This window comes from Grampus griseus, assembly GCF_964374135.1.
Source record: "Grampus griseus genome assembly, chromosome: 12".
Classification (NCBI taxonomy): Eukaryota; Metazoa; Chordata; class Mammalia; order Artiodactyla; family Delphinidae; genus Grampus; species Grampus griseus.
The window spans coordinates 67,872,293-67,886,976 of NC_139006.1; the positions used below are offsets into that span (position 1 = coordinate 67,872,293).

At 38.9% G+C, this 14,684-nt stretch overlaps 1 protein-coding gene across 1 annotated transcript in view; it reads left to right on the forward strand.

Annotated features, from left to right (window-relative positions):
* Window positions 1-14,684, forward strand: part of DCC (DCC netrin 1 receptor) — a gene marked incomplete at both ends in the record, with an annotated part of 1,164,115 nt that overhangs the window by 400,514 nt on the left and 748,917 nt on the right. The window lies entirely within an intron of this gene.

Below are 14,684 nucleotides of genomic sequence, written 5' to 3' on the forward strand. Positions count from 1 at the left end.
CTTATGTGTAAGGAAGGAGTTTTCATTAATAGAAAAATATTAGAAAAATAATTTCCTAATTAATTCCATTTTACAGCCTCTCTAATGATGAAAATTTGCAGTGTGTGTGTGTGTGTGTGTGTGTGTGTGTGTGTGTGTGTGTGTGTGTGCTTGTTTATTTGTTTGGGTTGTTTCTTTTTGCCTTTAGAGCAGTGGATTTTATTTTAATTATAATGGTTATAACATATAAATCTCTAAATGAAAAATAAAAATCTGAATAGTGCTTCCAAATATCTTTATGCTTGGTAATGTATCGACTCAATAACTGAATAATAAGATGAAAAGTTTTTCTTTTTATATATATTTTGAAGTGGTGCAGACCCTGAAAGAAACAGTACTGAATGTTCTGGAATCCATGGATATTCCTCTTTTTTGCCCCACTTATTTTGGTTAGAGGGTAGCTCATGATTATTTCTTTTCAGAGGTAGACCTGTAGGAAGAAGAATTAAATTTTCCTCATTTCTGTAATGATTCAGCTAAAAGTTGGGCTTTGACTTTGTTTTTTCATCTTTTTCTGTTGTTTAATTTTGATATTGGTCACAAAACAAGGCAAATGGATCCAACCTGAAAAAAATTTAGGCCTTCAGATAGGTAAACAGGTTTGAAGGGCTCCTTTCAAACTTAATCTTCAGTTCTATTCACTTGAATGAATAGGCCATAATGTAGTCATTTGATATGGGTTTCCTTTCCCAGGGTCCATGTAGTCTGTATACAGGAAGACTGATGAGAATGAGGACTCATTTTCAGCCATGACATTTACTAGGACAATCAGGCAGGACCACCCCCCCCCTTGTACTCTTCTAGTAAAGATGCAATAAAGTTGAAATCTGAAAAAAGGGATTTTGTCAGATTATGATATAAAAAATTAGATCTCATAGATAAGCGATCAGTCCATAAATTCAACTTCCTGCCACTCTTTTATGGCTTCTTTTCCCCACTAAGGACTCTCTTTCATATTTCAGTTAAACAAGACTATTCTAGAGCAAAGATGTCCTGGCGATACAGTGGTCAGCCATCTTGGTTTAACCTGGACTGACCTGCTTTTAGCACTTGCAAGTACTGGTCCTGAGAACCCCTCAGTCCCATGTAAAACCAGAATAGTTGGTCAACCTACCTAGTGGAACCTTCCACCTTCTCTAGCAACGCTAGACTGAAGCATGGGTGCAGAGCGTCTCCTTCACTCAGGACACACATGAGGTGGCACCTGATCAGGAAAACCAAGGCTATCAGCCACCTGGGATCTCTGAGTGATGGGTGTCTGAAATGTGATTGATGAGCGTAAAGTGTGGAGAGAACTGAAATTCTATGTTAATGATGATTGATTAAAAAAGAAAAGTGGAGCAAGTGTTGAGGGTTAAGGTAAAAACTGCTTTCCTGGAATGCTCCAAATGAAGCAGAAAGGGTACAGTCTGATTTCCCGCATTTGAGAATTTCTGGACGCTCACATCCCATCCGTCACTTGCCCACAGTACAACGTAGCTCTGCTGATTTGAGTGAATCAGGCTGGTACTTTGATGCCTGTTCCAAAAGGCACACACATATGTGTGCTGTTAATGAAAGTGTCCTGGTAAGTTGTGGTTTCTGTTTCCTGTGATCTAGATTCACTTTTACATGCTGTGTTTCAATGGTGAGATGAAGAATAATCCCTTCCCTGTGAGATATCAAAATAAAGTGGCTTCTTCTTTTGACTTTCGTATTCTGTACAAGGATAGGCTGGCAGATTCAGTCACTGAGTTACAATTTAATATTAGATTGTATCATTTCAAGGCAATGAGGCTTATTCACAGCCTTTTAAACACTTACCTTGCTGTTTGGCAACACAGCATATGTCAGTGTTATGTCTGCTGAGGTTAAGATGGCCAAACCACTGGAATGCACAAGGGGCATATATCTTCCCTGTAATAAAGACCACGGGCCTGATTTAATCTCATTTTTAAAACGTTAGCAGTCAGTAAACCAGCCACTCCTAAAAGGTAACAGGCAGCTTTTCTTTGGATGAGAAAAAAAAAAAAAATCTGTTCTCTACCCTCAGGTGCTGTGTAGAGCCCATTTAATAGAATGCTTCTCTTCCATTTTTGCTTTCTCAAAGTGTCTTGATAAAAAGAAATGTGGCAAATGAAATTGGTCCTTAATCAGTCAGCTTATTTCATGCAATGATCTTGCCATACACCATTCATTCTATTTTCTAAGAACTTCTCAAGTGCTCTTTAAGCCCTGAGTACATGCTTAGCTGGAGAGGGAGAGAGAGTAGGAAAGGGAAATGAGGGGCTACCAGCCCATTCAACATCTTGTTAAAAATCTCAGTGTTACGGCCTACCGACTGTCAGTATTTCTGGGAATTGTGAGTTCTATCAATAAGGAACACCTGGGTTGTTAAATCTCTATTTGAAAGCAACTTGGCCAGTACTGGCTGAAACTTGGGAATTGTATTTGTATCCAATTAGCTCTAATCTAAAATGGTACAGTATTTATCTGCATCCTGTACCTCTATTTAGCATTTCTAGATGGAGAACAGCTTGAAGAGAGGAGTACAGCCAGACTTTGTTTATATAACTTCTCCTACCACCCTCTCCACTCAGTACCTAGAAAATCATCAGACGTGTTTAGTAGTTTTTCAGTAGATACTTGTTTTACCAATGAAGATGTGGGGCTTTCTGCCGTCTATGGAGAGTTTCTGGCCAATGTTCTCTTCTTCCTTCTCTTCCTCATCCACTTCTTCATTATTGACCTTGATGTGATTAGTTAAATTTACCTATGTGTGTCCCTACTCCTTTTTTTTTTTTTTTTTTTTTGCGGTACGCGGACCTCTCACCGTTGTGGCCTCTCCCGTTGCGGAGCACAGGCTCTGGACGCGCAGGCTCAGCGGCCATGGCTCACGGGCCCAGCCACTCCGCGGCATGTGGGATCTTCCCGGACCGGGGCACGAACCCGCGTCCCCTGCATCGGCAGGCGGACTCTCAACCACTGCGCCACCAGGGAAGCCCTGTGTCCCTACTCTTGATGGGCAGAGTTGGAATAATTTGATTTATATCTCAATAGTCTACAAATTCATTAACTATTAGAAGATGGACTGTGCTGGAATATTCATGCTACGTGAAAAAAATAAAAGGCATGTGTCAGTTCCTTATTTCTTCCTATAACATCAAGATGAGTTTGCATCTGGCCAAGCACGTCTTCCCTCTGCCAGATGTCACCAGCTATCTGAGCCTGTATTCTCTTCCATAAAACAGACATAATAATAATCTACCTCCTAAGGCTGTGCTGGCTTTCAAATAACATCTAGGATGTAAAGCCATAGTGCAGAGTAGATTCTTATTCAATAGCAGCAGTAGTATAAAGAGACTTAATAATGGTTATTGTGTTATTACAATTATTACTACTAGGAAATGACAACTTTCAATATTCCCATGTGGTGGTACAAAAAATTTGGGGGGGAAGGAGGTAAATATAGGCTGCAAATCCTGAGCCATAAATATTATCGTCCTAGATCAGATATCTGCCTTTGCAATCCATAATTACAAACTGGCAAGACTGAATTGAGTTTTCAAATGGTTGAATCTCTCTGCAGTTTGTTGGCCAGCAATGCCAAAATCAGTTTAACTACAAAATTCATTTTTCAAAAGTTGATCTATTTTGTCAGTGGAGCCAATATAATTTGTACTGGGTCTAGACCAAGCAATAACTGCTGTCATTTTGGAAAAAAGATGCTGGGCAATCTTCTCAACCAAGCCTCCTTGATGCCCTTCCAACTGAAAAAGAGTCACCTAGGCTGGGTCTACAGGAGTTATTTGGTCTAGATTGGGAGTTTAAATAATGCTGATGTGTAAGAAAACCAGATCACTACAGAGCTCCTCCAAATAATCATGAAAGAGTCATCTTATTCATTTTCCCTGATTACACCACCACCACACATCCACCATCCAACACACCCACCTACCCACATGACTGCTTGCCCATCTACTTCTCCTGCAGGGCTCTTAGAAGCCCAGTTGCAACCTAAGTGCTTCCTCTGCTTGTATTCACACTCTTGGGGCTGGAAGGCGGCCAGCCTCTCCTCCCTCATGTGAAGCAACACTGACTGCAGGATACATTACAGAGCATTTGTGTCCAGGTAGATTCTCTTTGTTGTTGTTAATTTTAAGCATTTATGTCTTGAATATTAAAACCATTGACTTGCTTTTTTTATAGTCCTTTGCTCTTTGCACAGTATATTCATACACATTATCTCATAATGCTCAAAAAAGCCCAGTGATATAGATACCCAAAATGACAGAGAACAAACTGAAAAGAGGTAGGTGGCTTTCTACAGGCAGAGACTAGAACTCAGATTGTCTAACTCTGGCACACACTTATTCCCTTATCATTTTGCTTCTCAGTCTAAGGACTAGGTTTAAGGATACTGCAAATAGTTTCTCACTTAGTCATTTATTTTTAATCATTCAAACTCTCCAAAATAGAAACTAAGGGGAAAATAATAGTAGATTTCTTTTATCCCTTTATTGCCTTGAAAATATCAACTTCTTATGGGTATAGGGGTTCAGAAGAGGCCTCCCCAAGATGTGCTACTTTGGAATGTGGATTATTTTGCGCTAAAAGCAATGGAGATCCTAGGGGCTCAAGAGAAACTACTGTCTGTCCCTTAATAACCTAGAACAATTTAAATTGGGGATTTTTCCCAGAAAAAGAGTTATTGCCAGAGATACACTTTATCTAAGTGGCGCCATCTATATGGCAGGACAAATATCTAATTACTAAATGTCTGCTCTTCTTTATATTGTCCTGTGGTTGACCCTCCTGTCCTGGGAAGCCCCGGCCTGTATCCCACTCCTTAGCTCAGAACAGCATATATACCTCGTTTTGGTTTTCTGTCTTTGAACCTCTCACATATGTGGGTTCTCTTACACTCTCATATATGTGGGATTCCTGTACGTATGAAATTAAATGTGGTATTCTGTTAATCTGTCTTAGGTCAATTTAATTCTTAGACCAGTCAGAAGAACCTAGAAGGATAAAGGAAAGATTTTTCCTTCCCAACATGGGGAAACACTGTGATTTGGATGTTTTCTTCTAAGATAAGATTTTGCTAGCACAGCTGTGCGTTAAATAATGACACAAGATCAATCTCTCCTGAAATGTGGAGAACATGTGATTTTTAAAATCAGCTATAAATAGTCTTTCTAGGGGCAAGATTTTGGTTACCTTTTATCTTTGTAAGTGGTTTTATAATTCAGGTCGAATTTGCATTTTTTTTCTTGAAAATCAAGAAAATAAAAGGCCAACTAAATTGCATTTACTTGTGTTGTTATTTCACTCAGGAGCATTTTTTTTTACTTCCTTATTACAATAGATGTTTCAAGATGCAAATTGTAGCACTCTGCTTTTAAATAACACAGGCATTATAATTAAAATTCCCCTGAGTTTAAAAAAAAAAATAATTAGTTACTTGAGGAGTAGTTTCAATGAATTCCCTTCCAGGATGCCTCCAATTTAAATGAGTTATGAAATAATTAGTGAAAGCATATTACGGTGAGAGAAGCTAGAATTGCTTCAGCAGAATGGAGCAGTTTGTGAAATGATAACTTGACCTTTACGTTTTTACTTAAAAGGAAACAGAAAAAGGAGCTTGTCTTAAGAGAAGGAAGAATAAACTACATTGCCTTGGGCCACTCAAATGTTATAGAAAGGAAATAGCAAGAAAAAGTGCTCATATTCCTTTCCTCTACAAGAACAAATATAAGAATCTTGCCTAGAAGGTCAAGTTCATCCAGTGAAGCAGTTTGGAAAATGCATCCCAGTGCTCTTGAATGCTCTCAGAATTCTATTTTGGGGAAGTTTCAGTTACAGAGCAAAGTTTTACATTTTATACTGAGAGGGATATTGTTTATTTTCAGACTGGTGAGCAGTAAAATCCATTGTTCTGACTCCATAATTCTTAATGGTCTTAATTATCTTCATTTAGCTAAGTGTTCTTTTGTTTTGTGGTTAAAGCACGAGAAAGAAAGAAAATTTAAGGAAGGATTGTGGTGTTATAAGTAATTGTTGTATGTGTGCTAATCTTATAATTTTCTTTTAGTTTTATTGCCAAATAAAACTGGTATAATCACCAAAATTGCCCAGTGCCTACTTACCCACACACTCCCACACCCTCAACTTAAATAATGGCATTTTAAAGAATAGGTTTTTAGTTGCCTCCTTCCTAAGTCAATTAACTCTGCAGTAAAATTAAAATAGAAATATATTCCTGAATAAAATATGCAGAGTAGAAAGACATCGTCTGCATTATAAAAATTACAAAAGAAAACTTGACAGGGCTTTTTATAGTAGAAACATCAACAAAATAACTTTAAAAAATCTTCCAACCTTTCACTGCCTTTTCTTTGTTATGAATTCTAATTCATATGACAGTGGAAATAGTAATTATTCATTCTAAAATTCAGTATCTTAAGAGCACTGTTCTTTTATTCAACTGTTAAGCTAGCTACAGTTTGATATTTGCTGGTGCTGTAATAAAAACGAAGGGGTAATATCTAAAATAGTAATACTATTTAGTAATACTAATAGTAAAACAGTACAGTGGTAGTGTTTTAACCAAAAACTCTTTTGAATTCTAGAAGACCCCCTTGGAATACAAGAGATTTTTTTTTGTTTTTTGGGTTTTTTTTTTTTTTTTATCAATGTCAGGCTAACAAAGACTTAAATCAGAGGAAGTAAAGTAGATAGATCAGGTGGTATAACTGTAAATCTCTGATAAAATTATGATTGATAATAAATTTAATAGAGCATTTTACTTTTATGAACCTATCACTGGTACTGATTTTTTTCTATTGTTTTTTATGTCCATGCTAAAATTTATCATTTAAATTTAGTAAAGATCTACAACTTAAGATATTTATACTAGATACAAGTCTTTCTACAAAGTAAGGAAATATTCAAGCTTAGGAATGTTCTAGAAACTAAGAAGAAATCATGGAAAATCTCAGTGTATATAGTCCCTAAATTATCTTAAACTTTTCTTGTCAGGATCCATATTTAGAGATGAGAGTACTGAATACATCAGTGAAAACATCTCCCTTTAAGAAGGTATTGCTTTTTTTTTTTTTTTTTTTTTTTGCGGTACGCGGGCCTCTCACGGTTGTGGCCTCTTCGGTTGCGGAGCACAGGCTCCGGACGCGCAGGCTCAGCGGCCATGGCTCACGGGCCCAGCCGGTCCGCGGCATGTGGCATCTTCCCGGACCGGGGCACGACCCCGTGTCCCCTGCCGAGGCAGGCGGACTCTCAACCACTGTGCCACCAGGGAAGCCCCAGGTATTGCTTTTTAATAATCTACTTTTATATTTATAAGCTATATCTATATATTTTATAATAAGCAGTCTAGTCTCCTATAATTGTTAAATATGTCTATTATTTGGTAGAGATGAGAATTAGAATAAGTCAGTTGATTCCTAGTGACTAGGCAGCCATTGGAATATAAGGAGCCACATATTCTTTTTTTTTAACATCTTTAGGGCCACATATTCTTAGTGTAGCAAATAACTTGTTTTGGACCTTGAATTATGAGTTTAGCATGTAACAACAACAATAAAACAATGATAAATATTTTTGATAGCAAATAAATAATCACAGTAAATCCCAAAACCCAAATATATCTACTCATTTCACAATATACTGGGAATATACACACACACACACACACACACACACACACATATATACACATATACATATGCACACACATACTAAAATAGTACAATATGATATAGTACCTTCAAAGCTGCCACTCTCAGAGCTACAGCTGAAAGTTCTTTGGAGACTTTCTATTAAAAGACAAAACCTATTGCCTTAGTCCCAGAGGTCAGAGTGTTTTAAACCGAAAGGCAGTTTGGGAAAACTTCCCAGAGCATCTGAGAAGCAGCCCTTTTTTTGTGAGAAGCAACACATAATTCAGACAGGTCCTTAACTGGGACTTGTCTCTAAATGCCACTCAGGTACAGAGGCGCCTGCTCTGACTGGGCCATATAGAGCTGTGGGGCTGTGATATTGTGATTCACAAGGAGAAATTTATATTTGGTCTTTATCCCACTAATGGCACAGAGTTTCTAAAGCCTTCTGAATTTCCTAAGTGACTAGAGTGATAAAGGTGTCTTTTGTTATGTGAATGAGGTGACTTCTGAACCCCATCTAAGGATAGGGGCTCGTTGCCAGGGGAACCAACCCTGCCAGTGATGAGAAGCCTGGAACTTTCAGTCTTACCCCCATGGGCTCTGGTAGGGGAGAGGGTCTGGAGGTTGAATCGATCACTGATGTCCGTGATTTAATCAATCCTGCCTATGTAATGAAGCCTCCATAAAAATCCAAAAGGAGAAGGTTCCAGGAGAATCTAGGCTGGTGAACAGGTGGAGGTGCTGGGCTAATGGTGCCTTTGGTCTCATGGGTTCCACACCCTTTCCTCATACCTTGCCATGTGCATCTCTTCCATCTGGCTGTTTCTGAGTTATGTCCTTTTATAATAAGCTGGTGATCTAGTAAGTAAAATGTTTCTCTAAGTTCTGTGAACCACGCTAGCAAATTAATTGAGCCCAGGGAGGAGGTCATCAGAACCTCTGGTTTATAGCCAGTTGGTCAGAAGCACAGGTAACAACCTGGGCTCGTGACTGGCATCTGAAGTGGATGGACAGGGAGACAGTCTTGTAGGAATGAACCCTTAACCTGTGGAATCTGATGCTGTCTCCAGGCAGATAGATAGGTGTCAGGATCGAGTTGAATTGTAAGGACACCCACTGATGTCCAGAGAAATGCTGGTGGTGTGGGAAATCACCTTCACACACACGCATTGGAATTAGGTGCAGGAACCCAAAAGAGCTGCTCTAACTTCTAGAGGATGATGAAGTCCGACGGTTATATGCCTAACTCGGAATCTAGTGAGCTCAGGTCAGTGTGATTGTGTGTAAATAAATCAGTAGATATTGGTACAGGTAGGGGATGTGTGTGTGTAAGAGAGTCTGTGTTCTATCATCTCCCATCAGGATCTTTAAACAATTCAATTTACACTGTCTACATTCTGACCTAGGTTACCCAGAGATATTTAGACATAAATACAGAGCATGCACATACACCCTTCCATTTAGATGAATCTTCTTAGCTAAGCCTCTATGTCCTGTTAGAAAACAAAATTCAGCTGAGTAAATTTAAAGATCTAATTGGTTTTACTAAATGATTCATGAATCAAGCAACATTCCATCTAGCAGATAGGAGCTCCAAGGAGCTGAACAAAATAAGAGGCTTTATAGGCAGAAGCAGAGGAAAAAGGAAATTTCTAGCAAAGAGTGGATTGTTTCAGACAAGGTTGTCTTCCTTTGGAGGAAGTTGGGGTCTTTTAGGCAGATTATCTTACTAGTGCTGACCAAGTAATTCAGACTGACTTGTTAAATGTGTGTGGCTTAGCACAAGAGACTCCATTTTGGGCCTGTTTCTTGCTGTTGTCTTCTTTAAAAATAGTTTTAAATCTCTTGATGAACAGCACAGTCATAAAATCTGTTTGATTTATAATCCCTCTATACTGTTCTGTTATACACATTGCTACAAATTTTATTTTATAAAAAAATATATTTATCCTTTTTATTGTAACCCAAAGCTTTACTACCCTTAAAAGGACTGTTCATGAGGTTTCATTTGCTGAGGTTTTTTTACCTGGAACATTTCACCAGCTAGGAATCTATTTAAGAAAATGTTTTAAAGATTAATAAAATCTATATAGCTTCAACATTAAGTTTCAGTGCTGGTTGATTTTATTGGATTGAATTTTTGTGGTTCCTCTCGCAAAGAGAAAATTTCTCCAAAGGCTGGAATATGACGTAAAAAATAATTAGTGTTTCTTTGATCTAATCATTGTTTCCAGGGGCATCCTTCGGGTCCCACAGTGCATTGGGTACTTTATGAGCGAATGTGTGGCTATTTCTTTAAGGTTATTTCCAGTTGAGTGTCAGTTCAGGAGGTGCCTTGGTTTGGAAGATGTAGTTACAGATAAAGTAAATGTCCCCTTTAATCCTCTTCACCCCAAATGCATACATATTGTATAGATGTGGGATTTTTTTGTTTTTATTAAGAAATAGTTAACGTACCATAAAATTAACCCTTTGAAAGTATGTAATTCACTCATTATTAGTACATTCATCACTACTTTCTAACCCTATAATATTTTTATCATTTCCATTCCCCTCTCCCCTCAGACCCTGGCAACCACTAACCTACTGTCTGTCTGCATTGTTTATTTATTTATTTTTTTTGCGGTATGAGGGCCTCTCACTGTTGCGGCCTCTCCCGTTGCGGAGCACAGGCTCCGGACGCGCAGGCTCAGCGGCCATGGCTCACGGGCCCAGCCGCTCCGCGGCATGTGGGATCTTCCCAGACCGGGGCATGAACCCGTGTCCCCTGCATCGGCAGGTGGACTCTCAACCGCTGCGCCACCAGGGAAGCCCTGCATTGTTTATTTTTAACATAAACAAGATTATCTGATTATCCTTTAAATAGTCGCTTGTTTTTTCACTTAATGATATAGCTTAATGCTTTTCTATATTTGTTCTTACAGATCAGCCTCATATTTTTTAATTCTCCATAGTATTTTTTGGTTTACCATTTGTATATTGATGGATATTTGGTTTGTTTCTATTTTTTTCACTTTTGTTAATAGTGCCCTTATGGATAGTCTTGTATTTAGTGGATACTCTTCTGTGCGTATTTTTGACAAGTTCTCTAGGACGTGTACCTAGCAATATAATCTCTGAGTCAAAGAGTATCAGCATTTTAGTAGATACTGTAGATTCAAGAACATTCTGTTAGCCTGGACCTAAACATCGGAGGTCAGCATGTGTTTTACTGCCACTGACTGAGCAAATAGAACTGGCTTCTCCTTAGCTTGTAAATATCACTGAAATCTATTGCTTACTCCAATGAGTAGTGGTGACTTAACACTGTTAATTAACAGTTACAAGTGTTTGCCTCACTTAAAAAAAAAAATAGAGACTCTTATATACAGCATTATAGAAGAATACATCTCATTTGAGTCCTAGGATTTCCCTGTGCTGATAGGTGTCTCTCCTGCTTTGTGTGAAAGGAGTCTTCTAGTGGGTGTCATTTCATGAAAATGACTTGGGGTTGGGGCCTCTTTTAGGTCCAAAATGGCATTTGGTCATATCAGTGCACCACAGAAAAACGGGAACTCTTTCCGGGGGCCTAAAGACCCTTCAGAGTCTGGCCCCTGAGTGTGCCTTTAGCCCAATCTATAATCCTGTCCACACTCTTCCCTTCAGTTTTTATAGCAGTTTCCTAGACATGCATATTCTGGTGCTCATGGCTTTGCATACTTTATTCTCTGTGTCTTCTTTTCATCCATTATGCTCTCTTGCACTTTTTTTTTTTTAATGAGACTGGATTCATGCAGTCCATCTTTAGGAATCTTGACCTGGTCCCTCAGGCTAGGAAAGTTTCCATCCTCCTTGTACTCACAGTAAACTGGGCTTCCCCCATTAAAGCATGGAACATGTCACACTATGTCCTTATAAAATACACACACACACAGACATACACACAACTCCTCCACTGGTCAATGACTTCATGAAGACAGATCATGTTATATCTTCTCAACTTCTCTAGGTGGGCAAACTCTTTAGAACCTGGTTAGTTATATGGCATAGCATGGTAGTCAGATGCATGAGCTTCAGAGCCAGACAGATTTGGATCCTATCTCTATCCATATTCACTAGTTCTGTAAACTTGGGCTCTCTGTGGAAATGTTCTGGGCCTACTTTGCTGTTCTTAAAATGGGCCTGCTGGGGCTTCCCTGGTGGCGCAGTGGTTGAGAGTCCGCCTGCCGATGCAGGGGACACGGGTTCGTGCCCCGGTCCGGGAAGATCCTACATGCCGCGGAGCGGCTGCGCCCGTGAGCCATGGCCGCTGAGCCTGCGCGTCCAGAGCCTGTGCTCTGCAATGGGAGAGGCCACAACAGTGAGAGGCCTGCCTACCACAAGAAAAAAAAAAAAAAAAAAAATGGGCCTGCCTTATAAGGTTGCTGTGAATATAATCAAGAAGTGCTTAGACTTACTAAGGGCTTAATGAATGAAGTTTTGTTAGAGATAGAGAACGGCAGTACTCTTGAAGATTCCTTGAATACCCTGCAGCAAATGGGAAGAGAGAAACCCCACGAAGAAGGCCTCTTTTCCTGTGTGGGATGCATGTCTGCATGCTCCGTGACTATCTGACCTGTTTCTCACCCAGGGTCTTGCTTTCCCACATCCAGATGAGCTCTGTGCAAACATGTCAGGTTTTATGTGCCTGTTTAAAGCTCTTAGTACCAATACTTTGGGATTGATATTCCTTCCTGGAGTAAAATAATGACTACACTGGAAAGTACTTGGATAATAGTCATGGTTTTGATTTTGTTCTTTGATGATATCAGAACACAACATCTCTTAATTGTCACTTAGCAAAAATCTGAAGTAAAGTTTGTCATGGAACCTTGAAGAACTTTCTCTGGACCAGCAAACTTCGGGACTCTTTCTTCTTCTGGGAGGACACATGAACTGCAGACTGACTGGTTACCCTCGTTGGTCTTTAACCTTTCATAAAAGTAAATGATCATTAGAGATATAAAAATATTACTTAGGTTAAGAGATTCTTGTTAATGATATGACTTGGATTCACAGTTGTGTTTTCGTATAAATCTTGATTATTTGTAACTGACTTAGAAAACTATCCCCCATTGTATGTTTGTTGTCTACTTATATTCAGAAATGCAAGCAGTCATCTTATTTTACCAGAGGATTGGAATTTATTTCCTCCAAATACTAAGCTATCATTTCCAAGCCTTTTTCCCTCAGAATTTGTGTACTAGACAAATGTTTCTCTTTAAAAAAGTCTTTTTGAAATGCTCGTGGAAATTATTTAAGTGATTGGCATCATTTATGTTGCCTTTGTAGCTACTTCATTTCAGCCCTTTCCCCATCAGAACTCTCACAACTTAACATGCCTTCAGAAAGTGTGAATAAGATTACACGATAATGCTGCCCCAATATGCATTTCAGTGCTTTGGAAAGGAAGTGTGAGCGCAAAGCTGAGAATATGTGTGTTCAGCCTGGGAACAATAAAAAGGATGTTTATCAATGAAAGAGAACCACAAATGGTGCCACACTTCGGAGGAGGAAAGCAATTTGGTGAAGTGAAGGATGTTAAATGTTTTAATTTTCTTCTATGCCAGTAAAATCTTGTAAAACAAGGTGACATATTAAATTTTCTATACTATAGCGGCTCCAAGAACCTGTCAACATTTTCATTATAAACTCTATTTTCAGAGCTTTATAGCTTGGTTTTAAGAATTCACTCTGGCCTGACATTTGGAGTGCAAGGCCTTACCTGGGGAACATGTGTTTCACATGTTTTAAAAGTTATGAGTTTATCCACTTCTCAGCTTTTAATGAGTAACCTTTTCATACTTTTGCACTTGGCCTTCTGTACCTCATAAATCAGAGGCAGAAGGCTTACATGTGGTAGGTCACCGATGGGGGAAAAATATCTACAAATGTCGTCAACACAGGTCAGGGCTGCTGATTTCCATTACTAAGACTCACTGCCGTACTAGTCACTCAGTCCATCGTATACAAAGCAGAAAGAGCTCTGTCACGTTGCCCTCACCATCTTAGACTCTGCCAGATCTCTACAGAGAAGACTCTGATTGGAGAATTCTTAGTCCCCAGTCTGTTTATTTCAATATTTGTATTAGTTTGTGGATGATGTTAACACCTTTTCTTAAAGCTTCCCAACATTCATTCGAATCTTGTTGGTTTGCTATTAAGTCTTCTTTGTGGTTGTGTGTGTGTTTTCCCTTTCTATCATATTTAGCACTCAGTAGGGTTTCAGTTAATATATATAATACAGATACCATTTTTACACTTTCGAATATCTGCAGTTAAATCTCCTAAAAAATTGCTGTTTGGAAGGTAACTCGAAAAGAGGGACAAAGGACAAGGAAGCAGTGGAAGAGAAAAAGACATGTTGTCATTTGGTATCTGGCTTTGAAATGTCTTGAGGACTGACGACTTAGTATGGCTTCCCCAAAAGAACAAACACGGGCCATCTAGAAAAATGTGGAATGCCTTCCATATAAGGCATGGTACCAAGACTTCAGTTCTATGTTGTTTCAGGAGATTTCTAGGAAATCACACTTCCCGACATATGTTAGCATTATTCCACTCACCTAATTGCAGTATATTTTCATACAGCTGTCAAATTCAGGTTAAAATGTGACAAGCACCCGGGGTATAATCCCAACACTTGTTTCCATTGTATGAGGACCAACTTTTGTGCCAGCTTCCTGAAAATATTTATATTCCTCACAACCACTCACTATGAATGTCCCTCAGCAGGAGACTAAGAGACAGATGGTCTAAATAATTTGCGCCACAACTAATGAATGTCCAAGGCTGGTTTAGAACCCAGGTCTTGCAGACCCCAGAACCATATTCTTTTCTCTAACTCATCATGCCTTTCTTTATGTGTACAAAGACATCTGTTTCTATTTGCATTCTTCTATCAGAATCATGCTATGCCTAACCCTATAAATGACTTACATTTTCCAGTGAAAAATGTTAAGATAT